Source organism: Schistocerca nitens, chromosome 11 (assembly GCF_023898315.1).
Source record: "Schistocerca nitens isolate TAMUIC-IGC-003100 chromosome 11, iqSchNite1.1, whole genome shotgun sequence".
In the NCBI taxonomy this organism is placed as follows: Eukaryota; Metazoa; Arthropoda; class Insecta; order Orthoptera; family Acrididae; genus Schistocerca; species Schistocerca nitens.
Window position 1 is genome coordinate 125,712,131 of NC_064624.1, and position 12,770 is coordinate 125,724,900.

General features: G+C 45.7%; 1 protein-coding gene and 1 non-coding gene across 2 annotated transcripts in view; both read right to left on the reverse strand.

The window, feature by feature from the left end:
• LOC126212702 (uncharacterized) overlaps positions 1-12,770 on the reverse strand; it is a 901,304-nt gene that overhangs the window by 114,891 nt on the left and 773,643 nt on the right. The window lies entirely within an intron of this gene.
• On the reverse strand, positions 7,521-7,595 carry Trnas-cga (transfer RNA serine (anticodon CGA)). The gene has a single exon. It is a non-coding gene; the product is annotated as a tRNA-Ser (tRNA).

The following is a 12,770-nucleotide window of genomic DNA, read 5'->3' on the forward strand; positions in this document are numbered from 1 at the left end:
GACGGCCTTGGGAGAGCCAGTCCTGACAAAACTCTACCATCTGGTGAGCAAGATGTATGAAACAGGCGAAATACCCTCAGACTTCAAGAAGAATATAATAATTCCAATCCCAAAGAAAGCAGGTGTTGACAGATGTGAGAATTACCGAACAATCAGTTTAATAAGCCACAGCTGCAAAATACTAACGCGAATTATTTACAGACGAATGGAAAAACTAGTAGAAGCCGACCTCGGGGAAGATCAGTTTGGATTCCGTAAAAATACTGGGACACGTGAGGCAATACTGACCTTACGACTTATCTTAGAAGAAAGATTAAGGAAAGGCAAACCTACGTTTCTAGCATTTGTAGACTGAGAGAAAGCTTTTGACAATGTTGACTGGAATACTCTCTTTCAAATTCTAAAGGTGGCAGGGGTAAAATACAGGGAGCGAAAGGCTATTTACAATTTGTACAGAAACCAGATGGCAGTTATAAGAGTCGAGGGACATGAAAGGGAAGCAGTGGTTGGGAAGGGAGTAAGACAGGGTTGTAGCCTCTCCCCGATGTTATTCAATCTGTATATTGAGCAAGCAGTAAAGGAAACAAAAGAAAAATTCGGAGTAGGTATTAAAATCCATGGAGAAGAAATAAAAACTTTGAGGTTCGCCGATGACATTGTAATTCTGTCAGAGACAGCAAAGGACTTGGAAGAGCAGTTGAATGGAATGGATGGTGTCTTGAAGGGAGGATATAAGATGAACATCAACAAAAGCAAAACGAGGATAATGGAATGTAGTCGAATTAAGTCGGGTGATGTTGAGGGTATTAGATTAGGAAATGAGACACTTAAAGTAGTAAAGGAGTTTTGCTATTTGGGGAGCAAAATAACTGATGATGGTCGAAGTAGAGAGGATATAAAATGTAGACTGGCAATGGCAAGGAAAGCGTTTCTGAAGAAGAGAAATTTGTTAACATCGAGTATAGATTTAAGTGTCAGGAAGTCTTTTCTGAAAGTGTTTGTGTGGAGTGTGGCCATGTATGGAAGTGAAACATGGACGATAACTAGTTTGGACAAGAAGAGAATAGAAGCATTCGAAATGTGGTGCTACAGAAGAATGCTGAAGATTAGATGGGTAGATCACATAACTAATGAGGAGGTACTGAACAGGATTGGGGAGAAGAGGAGTTTGTGGCACAACTTGACCAGAAGAAGGGATCGGTTGGTAGGACATGTTCTGAGGCATCAAGGGATCACCAATTTAGTATTGGAGGACAGCGTGGAGGGTAAAAATCGTAGGGGGAGACCAAGAGATGCATACACTAAGCAGATTCAGAAGGATGTAGGTTGCAGTAGGTACTGGGAGATGAAGAAGCTTGCACAGGATAGAGTAGCATGGAGAGCTGCATCAAACCAGTCTCAGGACTGAAGACCACAACAACAACAACGTCTTCTTCTTTGGGACACAAGCTATGTTGGGGATTTTCATCGTCTTTATTGTTTACAGTAATAACACATACCTTTGGCTTTCCAACATTTCTCCTTTTCTTAAAAGCCTTCAGAGGATTTCTAATAACTTTACTTTTACTCATTATTATACTTCAACAAAACAGAGACTCAAGAAAAAGAATTAATTACGAATATTTTCGAGATAACGACAGAGTAAATAAACACGAAACAATCGACAATCACACCAGCGATATATATTGGACCATCACAGGTTAGCCACAAGACATACTTTATCTCACATCACTAAAATGTACCTGATGAACACGGACGTTAATAATAACACCATTTGACAGCAGTTTAACAGCGCCACACTGGGTCACGCCCATGTAGAACACATTTCAAAAAAAATTTAAAAATATTTGTAGTCTTCGGAATTGAATAAATTATATATCTATTAAAAGGTAATAGTCTGCAGATTCAGAAAACGCAAAAAAGTAAAAATTGAACTTTTCATGATTTTGAGCCTTTCCGGAGCCCCTTAAGCACTGGTTTGCTGTATGCCACATATGGAATGGAAGAATATCTGATGTGTTATTAACAGCACAAGTGTGCTCACACCTATTGTTCAGTGACTCTGACCCACACGCCATACACACACGTATAGAAGACACCACACCGACGCTACAACGAATCTACACACCCATATTATAAACAAAAAAAAAACACTGTATCATGGAGAAGGAGAAGTTAATTTCCATTTTTGTAGCTCTTTATGTCCTTCTGTTAGGCGGCGAGGAAACCAGCGGTCGCACACCTCCGAGTACACCGACTTGTGGACGAGCGTGTCAGCACCACCAACAGAGACGTCACGTTGAGCAGCGAGGTGTTTGATAGTGATCTGTCGATCACCCCCAAGGAGAGTGTCCGCACGTTCGAACATTGCAGGAGTCACAGCCAGCCACCACGCGGGAAATGGACAGGTTTGCGCAACCTTGTTGCGATGATGACAAAGGCTTCGCCCAACGACTCACCGTGCTTTTGTTCACTGACTGGTCTCTGTAGACATTCTGCAAGCGCCTATGAATATCTGCGATGCTCTGGTTTTCCGCCGACAGAAACGCAATGACAGCACTCTGCTCGCTACGCACGTCTGAACCGAAAAACTTCCAAGACATACTTCAACAAATAACGTATTGTTTCAATCGAAATTCGACGAGAAAAAAAATGCTTCATTACTTACTGAACGCCCCTGGTACAATGTGTTGAAGGACCAAGAGGAAAAAAATAGCAATAGAAGCCTAAGAACGAGGTTCTCGGATTAAGAGGAGTGTAGCACACCGATGCAGACTTCTGCCCTTGCTGTACAGCGCCTACAGTGAAGAAACAATCACGGAAATAAAGGTTAGGTCAGGACTCTGTTTAAAACTCAAGCTTGAAAGGACATCGATGGTAAGATTCGCTGATGGTATTGAAAGTGACGACGAATTACAGGACCTACTGAAATGAACAGAATATGGATTGGGAGTAAATCAAAGAAAGACGCAAGTAATGAAAGATACTGAAGTGCTGAAATTAGAGATAAACACATTACGTTAGGGAGCAGACGAACTTAAGGAATACTCTTACCTTGGAAAAAAGTAACACACGATGGGAGGAGCAAACAGGACATCAAAAGCAGACCAGCATACGCAAAAAGACATTCCTGGCCAAAAACAATCTACAAGGGCGAGTCAAATGAAGACCTTATATATTTTTTTAAATATTATTTATTGTGCAGAAGTGGTACAAAGCTGTATCACTTTTTAACATAATCTCCCCCACGCTCAACGCAAGTCCTCCAGCGCTTACAAAGTGCATAAATTCCTTTAGAAAAAAATTCTTTTGGTAGTCCGCGCAACCACTCATGCATGGCGTGGCGTACCTCTTCATCAGAACGGAACTTCTTTCCTCCCGTTGCGCCTTTGAGTGGTCCAGATATACGGAAGTCACTTGAAGCGAGGTCTGGAGAGTATGGTGGATGAGGAAGACACTCAAAGTGCAGGTCTGTGATTGTTGCAACTGTTGTACGAGCACTGTGGGGCCTCGCATTGTCATGTTGCAAACGACACCTGCTGACAGCAATCCACGTCGCTTTGATTTGATTGAAGGCCGCAGATGATTTTTTAGGAGATCTGTGTATGATGCACTGGTGACAGTGGTCCCTCTACGCATTTAATGCTCCAAAATGACGCCTTTTTCGTCCCAAAAGAGAGACAGCATAGCCTTCCCTGCTGATGGTTCTGTTCGAAACTTCTTTGGTTTTGGTGATGAGGAATTGCGCTCATTCCTTGCTCGCTCTCTTCGTTTCCGGTTGGTGGAAGTGAACCCAGGTTTCGTCCCCAGTAACGAATCTTGCAAGGAAGCCATCACCTTCTCGTTCAAAGCGCCGAAGAAGTTCTTCACGAGCATCAACACGTCGTTCTCTCATTTCAGGAGTCAGCTGCCGTGGCACCCATCTTGCAGACACTTTGCGAAACTGGAGCACACCGTGCACAATGTGGTGTGCTGACCCGTGACTAATCTGTAAACATGCTGCAATGTCATTCAGTGTCACTCGGCGGTTTTCCTTCACTATGTCTTCAACTGCTGCAGTGCTCTGTGGAGTCACAACTGGTTGTGCCTGACCTGGACGAGGAGCATCTTCCACTGAAGTCGCACCATTTGCAAACTTTCAACCCCATTCGTAGACTTGCTGCTGTGACAAACATGCATGACCGTACTGAACCTTCATTCTTCGATGAACTTCAATAGGTTTCACACCTTCACTACGCAAAAAACCGAATAACAGAACGCTGTTCTTCCCTGGTGCATGTCGCAAGTGGGGCGGCCATCTTTATACTGACACTGCGACGGTATGTGTGCATCTGCACTATGCTGCCACCTACAGGCCATTCTGCACGCTGTTTGTAGCACGCTTACCAACTTACAGGATAACGGCGCGAAATTTCGATTTGTTATTACAAATTTAAGGTTTTGATTTGACTCAGCCTCGTCATATCTATCAGCTCATTGACCTTAATTCCAGGAAAAAATTTCTGGGAGTATACGTTTGTAATTCTATCAGAGACAGCAAAGGACTTGGAAGAGCAGTTGAACGGAATGGACCGTGTCTTGAAAGGAGGATATAAGATGAACATCAACAAAAGCAAAACGAGGATAATGGAATGTAGTCAAATTAAATCGGGTGATGCTGAGGGGATTAGATTGGGAAATGAGACACTTAAAGTAGTATAATAACTGATGATGGTCGAAGTAGAGAGGATATAAAATGTAGACTGGCAATGGCAAGGAAATCGTTTCTGAAGAAGAGAAATTTGTTAACATCGAGTATAGATTTAAGTGTCAGGAAGTCGTTTCTGAAAGTATTTGTATGGAGTGTAGCCATGTATGTAAGTGAAACATGGACGATAACCAGTTTGGACAAGAAGAGAATAGAAGCTTTCGAAATGTGGTGCTACAGAAGAATGCTGAAGATAAGGTGGGTAGATCACGTAACTAATGAGGAGGTATTGAATAGGATTGGGGAGAAGAGAAGTTTGTGGCACAACTTGACTAGAAGAAGGGATCGGTTGGTAGGACATGTTTTGAAGCATCAAGGGATCACAAATTTAGCATTGGAGGGCAGCGTGGATGGTAAAAATCGTAGAGGGAGACCAAGAGATCAATACACTAAGCAGATTCAGAAGGATGTAGGTTGCAGTAGGTACTGGGAGATGAAGAAGCTTGCACAGGATAGAGTAGCATGGAGAGCTGCATCAAACCAGTCTCAGGACTGAAGACCACAACAACAACAACAACGTTTGTAATACAGTGTTGTATGGTTGTGAATCATGCACTGTGGGAAAACAGGAAAAGTAGACAACTGAAACATTCGGCGTTTGGTGTTATAGTACGATGTTGAAATAAGGTGGACTGATAAGGTAAGAAATGAGGAGGTTCTCCGAAGCACTGAAAACGAGAGATAACGAAAACGCAGACAAGGAAAAGGGACTGTATGACAGGACATGTGTTCCGGCGTCAAGGAATGACGTCAATCATACTAGAGGCAGCTGTAGAGGGTAAAATAGTAGGGGAAGACAGGGACTGGAGTACGTTTGAGACACCCTGTATAGACAGTTTCCTGGTCTGATAAGAGAATATTATAGATTTCTAGTACAGCGTTTCACCTCAGACACATCAGAACAACAGCCTTTTCCCTCTTCTGCGTTTTTACCTCAGCATTGTTCCGCAGTCGATCGTTTATGTAGCATCCAAGCTTGGGAAAAAAAAAAATTAATTACAGCCAGACAGCGCCTGACGACTCTCAGTTTCATATTTCGTAATTATGTTTGCAATTACGACGCAGCGGACAGCTCGGCTTTGTGGATAACTCGGCAATTAGCTCTGGCCGCAAAGAAGAGAGGGGAAAAAAATAAAGGAACGAAACTCATTTAGCCGGCATCTGATGGCCTCTGCCTTCTTCAGAACCACCAACGAATCTCGCTTATTTTATCAGCTGCCCAAAAATTTGCTGCTTCCTAATTTCATATAAATCTATACCCAAGCTTCTACGAGGAGCGTTCAATAATGCAACCAATTTTCTTGTCAGACATTTTCGGTTCAAAAAATGTGGAATTTGTTGGGGGATATCGTGGGATATTCCCAGTGCAACCCATGTACACTACTGGCCATTAAAATTGCTACACCAAGAAGAAATGGAGGTGATTCTTGTCAGACATTTTCGGTTCAAAACATGTGGAATTTGTTGGGGGACATCGTGGGATATTCCCCGTGCAACCCATATAATTTCATCAAGTTCCCATTGGTCGTAGCGGTATATGTTGCTTCAAAACGGCATCTGAGATCTGTCACTGAGTTCCTTTTGGCAGAAAACCAGAGCATCGCAGATATTCATAGGGGCTTGCTGAATGTTTACGAAGTCCTGGCAGTGAACAAAAGCAGGGTGAGTCGTTGGGCAAGGCGCCTATCATGATCGCAACAGGCAAGACTATCTGACCTACCGCGTGTGGGGACGGTAGCACACGCCTGTGACTCCTGCAGCGTTGCAACGTGTGGACACTCTCGTTCGAGGTGATCCACGGATCGCAGCAAACACTACGCTAATCGACTGGACGTCTCTGTTGGTAGTTCTGAGACACTTGTCCACCAGTTGGGGTACTCAAAGGGGTGTGCCAGTTGGAGAACCACGCAGCCTAATAGAGGACCATGAAGAGCAACGAAACATCATCTGTACAGAACTATTTGCGCGTTACGAACCTGGTCGTGACTATTTATTGTCAAACATCGTCACGGGCGATGAAACACGGATTCATTACTTCGAACAGGAAACAAAACGGCAGTATCTGGAACTGCGCCACACCGCCTCTCCTCCGAATAAAAAGTCCAAAGACTCACCCTCAGCAGTTGAGCGGTCTCAGACGCTGCAGTCATGGACTGTGCGGCTGGTCCCGGCGGAAGTTCGCGTCCTCCCTCGGCCATGTGTGTGTGTGTGTTTGTCCTTAGGATAATTTAGGTTAAGTAGTGCGTAAGCTTAGGGACTGATGACCTAGTTAAGTCCCATAAGATTTCACACACATTTGAACTTTTTTTGAACTCACCCTCAGCCGGTGAAGTTATGGAAGACGGTCTTCTGAGACTATCAATAGGTTATTCTGTTTGATGTCCACCCCCCCCCCCCCCTCATGGCGGAACGATCATCAACTCTGATGTGTATTCTGCAACCCTCAGGAAACTGAAGCAAGGACTTCAGAGTGTTCGTCGTACCAAAACTGGTTGCCGAACTTCTTCTCCATGACAACTCGAGGCCCCTGATAAGACTGCGCACCTGAGAGCAGCTCACGCGCTGTTCTTCCTCATCCAGCCTACTTCCACCTTCCACTTGTTTGGCCCAATGAACGATGCACTCTGCGGGAAGTAGTATGTGGAAGGAGAGGAGAGTGTTGATGCAGCAAGAGGTTGGTGCTAAGTTCCTATGGGACCAAATTGCTGAGGTCATCGGTCCCTAAGTTTACACACTACTACTCGTATGAAACTTCCTGGCAGATTAAAACTGTGTGCCCGACCGAGACTCGAACTCGGGACCTTTGCCTTTCGCGGGCAAGTGCTCTACCAACTGAGCTATCGAAGCACGACTCACGCCCGGTACTCACAGCTTTACTTCTGCCAGTACCTCGTCTCCTACCTTCCAAACTTTACAGAAGCTCTCCTGTGAACCTTGCAGAACTAGCACTCCTGAAAGAAAGGATATTGCGGAGACATGGCTTAGCCACAGCCTGGGGGATGTTTCCAGAATGAGATTTTCACTCTGCAGCGGAGTGTGCGCTGATATGAAACTTCCTGGCAGATTAAAACTGTGTGCCCGACCGAGACTCGAACTCGGGACCTTTGCGTTTCGCGGGCAAGTGCTCTACCAACTGAGCTACCGAAGCACGACTCACGCCCGGTACTCACAGCTTTACTTCTGCCAGTACCTCGTCTCCTACCTTCCAAACTTTACAGAAGCTCTCCTGCGAACCTTGCAGAACTAGCACTCCTGAAAGAAAGGATATTGCGGAGACATGGCTTAGCCACAGCCTGGGGGATGTTTCCAGAATGAGATTTTCACTCTGCAGCGGAGTGTGCGCTGATATGAAACTTCCTGGCAGATTAAAACTGTGTGCCCGACCGAGACTCGAACTCGGGACCTTTGCGTTTCGCGGGCAAGTGCTCTACCAACTGAGCTACCGAAGCACGACTCACGCCCGGTACTCACAGCTTTACTTCTGCCAGTACCTCGTCTCCTACCTTCCAAACTTTACAGAAGCTCTCCTGCGAACCTTGCAGAACTAGCACTCGTATATCAAACTAACTGAGATCCCCTGCTGTACCCGCAGGAAACGAAACATAGTTTAATTTGTGGAAAGGGGCCAAAATGAGTGGCAGTCAGTTGCAATCGGACATCTTTATTCATTTGACAAACATTACAAGAGTAAAGAAAACATGAGAAACATAGGAAGCCAAACATTAATTTTAGAACTTAATTCCGGGCTAAATGCGCCATTTAATCTCACGCCTCAAGGGCGAAACAACTTTAATTTAAAATCGGCTAGAAGCCATACATAAACAAACAAGTACAAATAAGAAAAGGCAGCACACCAAACGGCGCTCAGAAGTTTCCAAGGGTCGGCCTGGAATTCAAACACTAACGCACGCTTAGGCAGACCGGCAGTCGGCCCAACAAATTCTCAATCAGACCGCAACCCAACCTGTTAACGGACCAAGCGACTGGATAACATCCGCTCCACCCGACCAGCACACAACGGGGAGTTCAATGGAACAACGCAGAAGGTATCGGCGCCCACAACGAATTACACATTCAGCTGTGAAACTACACGCCGTGCTAAGCAGCCACAACGTGACAAGGAAACTACATTGCCTGAATTTACGTCAACAGACATGGCAGGTAACAGTGTAAGTCGGCTGTTTATGTTTTCTTATTGGCAACGTTAGGTAGCGCTCCGTATGAAAATCACTGGCTGTGCTGTGGGCAGTCTGTGGCTAGTTTGCATTGTTGTCTGCCATTGTAGTGTTGGGCAGTTGGATGTGAACAGCGCGTAGCGTTGCGTAGTTGGAGGTGAGCCGCCAGCAGTGATGGATGTGGGGAGAGAGATGGCGGAGTTTTGAAATTTGTAAGACTGTCATGAACTGCTATATATATTATGACTGTTAAGGTAAATACAGTGTTTGTTGTCTATCTAAATCTTTCATTTGCTAACTATGCCTATTAGTAGTTAGTGCCTTCCTTAGTTTGAATCTTTTATTTAGCTGGCAGTAGTGGCGCTCGCTGTATTGCAGTAGTTCGAGTAGCGAAGATTTTTGTGAGGTAAGTGATTTGTGAAAGGTATAGGTTAATGTTAGTCAGGGCCATTCTTTTGTAGGGATTATTGAAAGTCAGATTGCGTTGCGCTAAAAAATATTGTGTGTCAGTTAAAGCACAGTCTTGTATAATTGTTCAAAGGGGACGTTTCATAACAGGAACGTTAACGGCCACAAGGCAGAAGATTCCGCTGGTGCACTTCAGTTCAAAATAATCAAGATAAGTTAAACTCCACAGGACGGCGGCTAGAATTTCGACAGCTTGAAAACACACGTTGTTGCTCACAGGAATGTCCCAACAGCCCACAACGAAATTCAAACGACACAATGTGAACAGTTGGGGCTGGATAGTAGATTAAGTAAAGACAATTTTGGTGTCCAGGATAGGTGAGCCAAGGACCTCGTAGCAATGGAAACAGCCCCTCACCGAGCGAGGTGGCGCAGTGGTTAGACACTGGACTCGCATTCGGGAGGACGACGGTTCAATCCCGCGTCCGGCCATCCTGATTTAGGTTTTCCGTGATTTCCCTAAATCACTTCAGGCAAATGCCGGGATGGTTCTTCTGAAAGGGCACGGCCGACTTCCTTCCCCATCCTTCCCTAATCCGATGAGACCAATGACCACGCTGTCTGGTCTCCTTCCCCAAAAACAACCAACAACCAAACAGCCCCTCACACTCCCACCGCGCGTTGAAACCGCCAGCAGACCCGGCCAGATGCGCACCACGGAGACTTCCTCGCTGCTCCACGCCAGCCGACCAACTGCCCGCACACGCCACAGCCATAAACTATAAGGACGAGGCTAAAGATAGTACAAGGATGCGAATATCGATAGACGCTGCTGCTGGCACTCGCGAAGAGAGAGGATTACAGCATAATTGTGATAACCGTGTAAGATAATCACAGAATAGCAACAAGGCTTAATGCAGAGCATAACACCAGGTAGCCATTGCTCATTAACACACACACACACCTATGCCTGAGGGACAACTCGAACCTCCAACGGGTGGGGGGGGGGGGGGGGAGAAGGGCGAACCGAGTCAATGCGCCTAAGACCACACGGCTACACCGTGCGGCTGCAAGAGGTTGGCTCCAGCCTCAACCGATGGAGTGGTACCAAGCGAACATACAGGCCCTCCCAGTAAGGTGGAGTAAGACCATCGCACTGAACGGAGATAATGTTGACAAATAGCGTTTTGTAACCAAAAGAGAGGGCAATAATGTGGTGTACCGGCATCCTGAATAAAACCGACCCGCTTTCGCCGGCCGCGGTGGTCGTGCGGTTCTATGCGCTCCAGTCCGGAACCGCGCTGCTGCTACGGTCGCAGGTTCGAATCCTGCCTCGGGCATGGTTGTGTGTGATGTCCTTAGGTTAGTTAGGTTTAAGTAGTTCTAAGTTTAGGGGACTGATGACCTCAGCAGTTAAGTCCCGTGGTGCTTAGAGCCATTTGAACCAGCTTTCAGAAAGAAATGTATTGCATTATACAACGAATGACACTCGCATATCTGCAATACCTGATTAATAGTATCAGGACACATATTGGTGAACATTAATGAGGAGCCGGCCGGTGCGGCCGAGCAGTTCTGGGCGCTTCAGTCTGGAACCGCGCGACCGCTACGGTCGCAGGTTCGAATCCTGTCTCCGGCATGCATGTGTGTGATGTCCTTAGGTTTAACTAGTTCTAAGGGGACTGATGACCTCAGATATTATGTCCCAGAGTGCTCAGAGCCAAGCCATTATTGAGAAATGCGTCCTGTATGAAGGCCTGAACTCTGCTGGTGAGGCTTTCAATAAGGTGTCTGAATGCCTGTGGAGGGAGCCCATCCTTCCTCAAGAGGCGAAATCAGAGAACGTAGAGATGTCGGAGACTAAGGTATGCAGTGAAATCGACCTTCTGATCCACTCCAGAGGTGATCCATTGGGTTCGGACTCTGCGCAGATCACTTCATTTCAGTTTATCCATAAAACACTGCCATATTGCTTCCTTCTCTTGTGGCCGCACAGTGAAAATTATATGGATTTTAGCAAGCACAGGTGAAAAGGGCATTCCTGGCCAAGAGAGGTCTATTAGTATCTGTGGTTTGCGTACTGTAAGACCTTCGGTACACACACCATCAGATTATTTGACTTGTCGCTCTAACGAAGTAGGCGAGTGTCAGCAATGTGCCTCGTGGTCTTATCGTGGCGTGTTTATCTTCTGCCGTTAGGTCAGACGATAGAAATGCCACTTGTAGGCTTAGAGTAGCAGATTGACGGTGACCAACTTTAAACAGATCTTGATTAATTTTCACACACATTTATTAAAATAATAACGAGCATAAAAATTACTTTTGTTCTGGATGCTATTTACAATTGACAATCTGAAGTTCCTTTGGTATTGGTACGTTAATCTTATTCTCATATATATCTCTGATACTTGACAAAAGTGTCTATACATTTATCTTCATGGCTATGTACCGGAATATGGTAATCTTATTAGGCGCAAAGTGAAACTTGACTATAGACTGATGCAGACTGATGCAGATTGATGCAGACTGACTGATCGGAGCTCTGTACACTCGTTATAATACCTCGCGCATTCAGGTATCACTGCGCGGGTGTGATCGGCGAGGAGAAAAGGTTCTACGTTAGCAGCAATCTCATTGCCTGCGTCACATATTAATACGCGGATCGGCGGAAGCAGAATTTGGTCCATCTCTAAGGCAGCGCCATCTCGTAGTACGGAGACGGACGAGCGCTGCGCCTGCGCTGTTGTGCTTAGCGGGGCGCGCTCTAGTGGGAAAGTTGTGTACGCGCTGACTACGCGGAACTATGTACACAACAGTATCAAACTCAGGCCTTCATTTAAGGAACAAATGTACACAATCTGATCAAAAGTATCCACACACCTGGCTGAAAATGACTTACAAGTTCGTGGCGCCCTCCATCGCTAATGCTGGAATTCAATATGGTGTTGGACCACCCGTAGCCTTGATGACAGCTTCCACTCTCGCAGGCAAATGTTCAGTCGGATGATGGAAGGTTTCTTGGGGAATGGCAGCCCATTCTTCACGGAGTGCTGCACTGAGGAGAGGTATCGATGTCGGTTGGTGAGGCCTGGCACGGCGTTCCAAAACTTCCCGAAGGTGTTCTATAAGATTCAGGTTAGGACTCTGTGCAGCGCAACCCATTACAGAGATGTTATTGTCGTGTAACCACTTCGCCACAGGCCGCGCATTATGAACAAGTGCTCGATCGTCTTGAAAGATCGAGTCGCCATCCCTGAATTGCTCTTCAATAGTGGAAACCAAGAAGGTGCTTAAGGCATCAATGTAGGCCCGTGCTGTGATAGTGCCACGCAAAACAACAAAGGGTGCAAGCCCCTGCATGAAAAACACGACCACACCATGACACCACCGAATTTTACTGTTGGCACTACACACGCTGGCAGATGACGTTCACAGGGCAT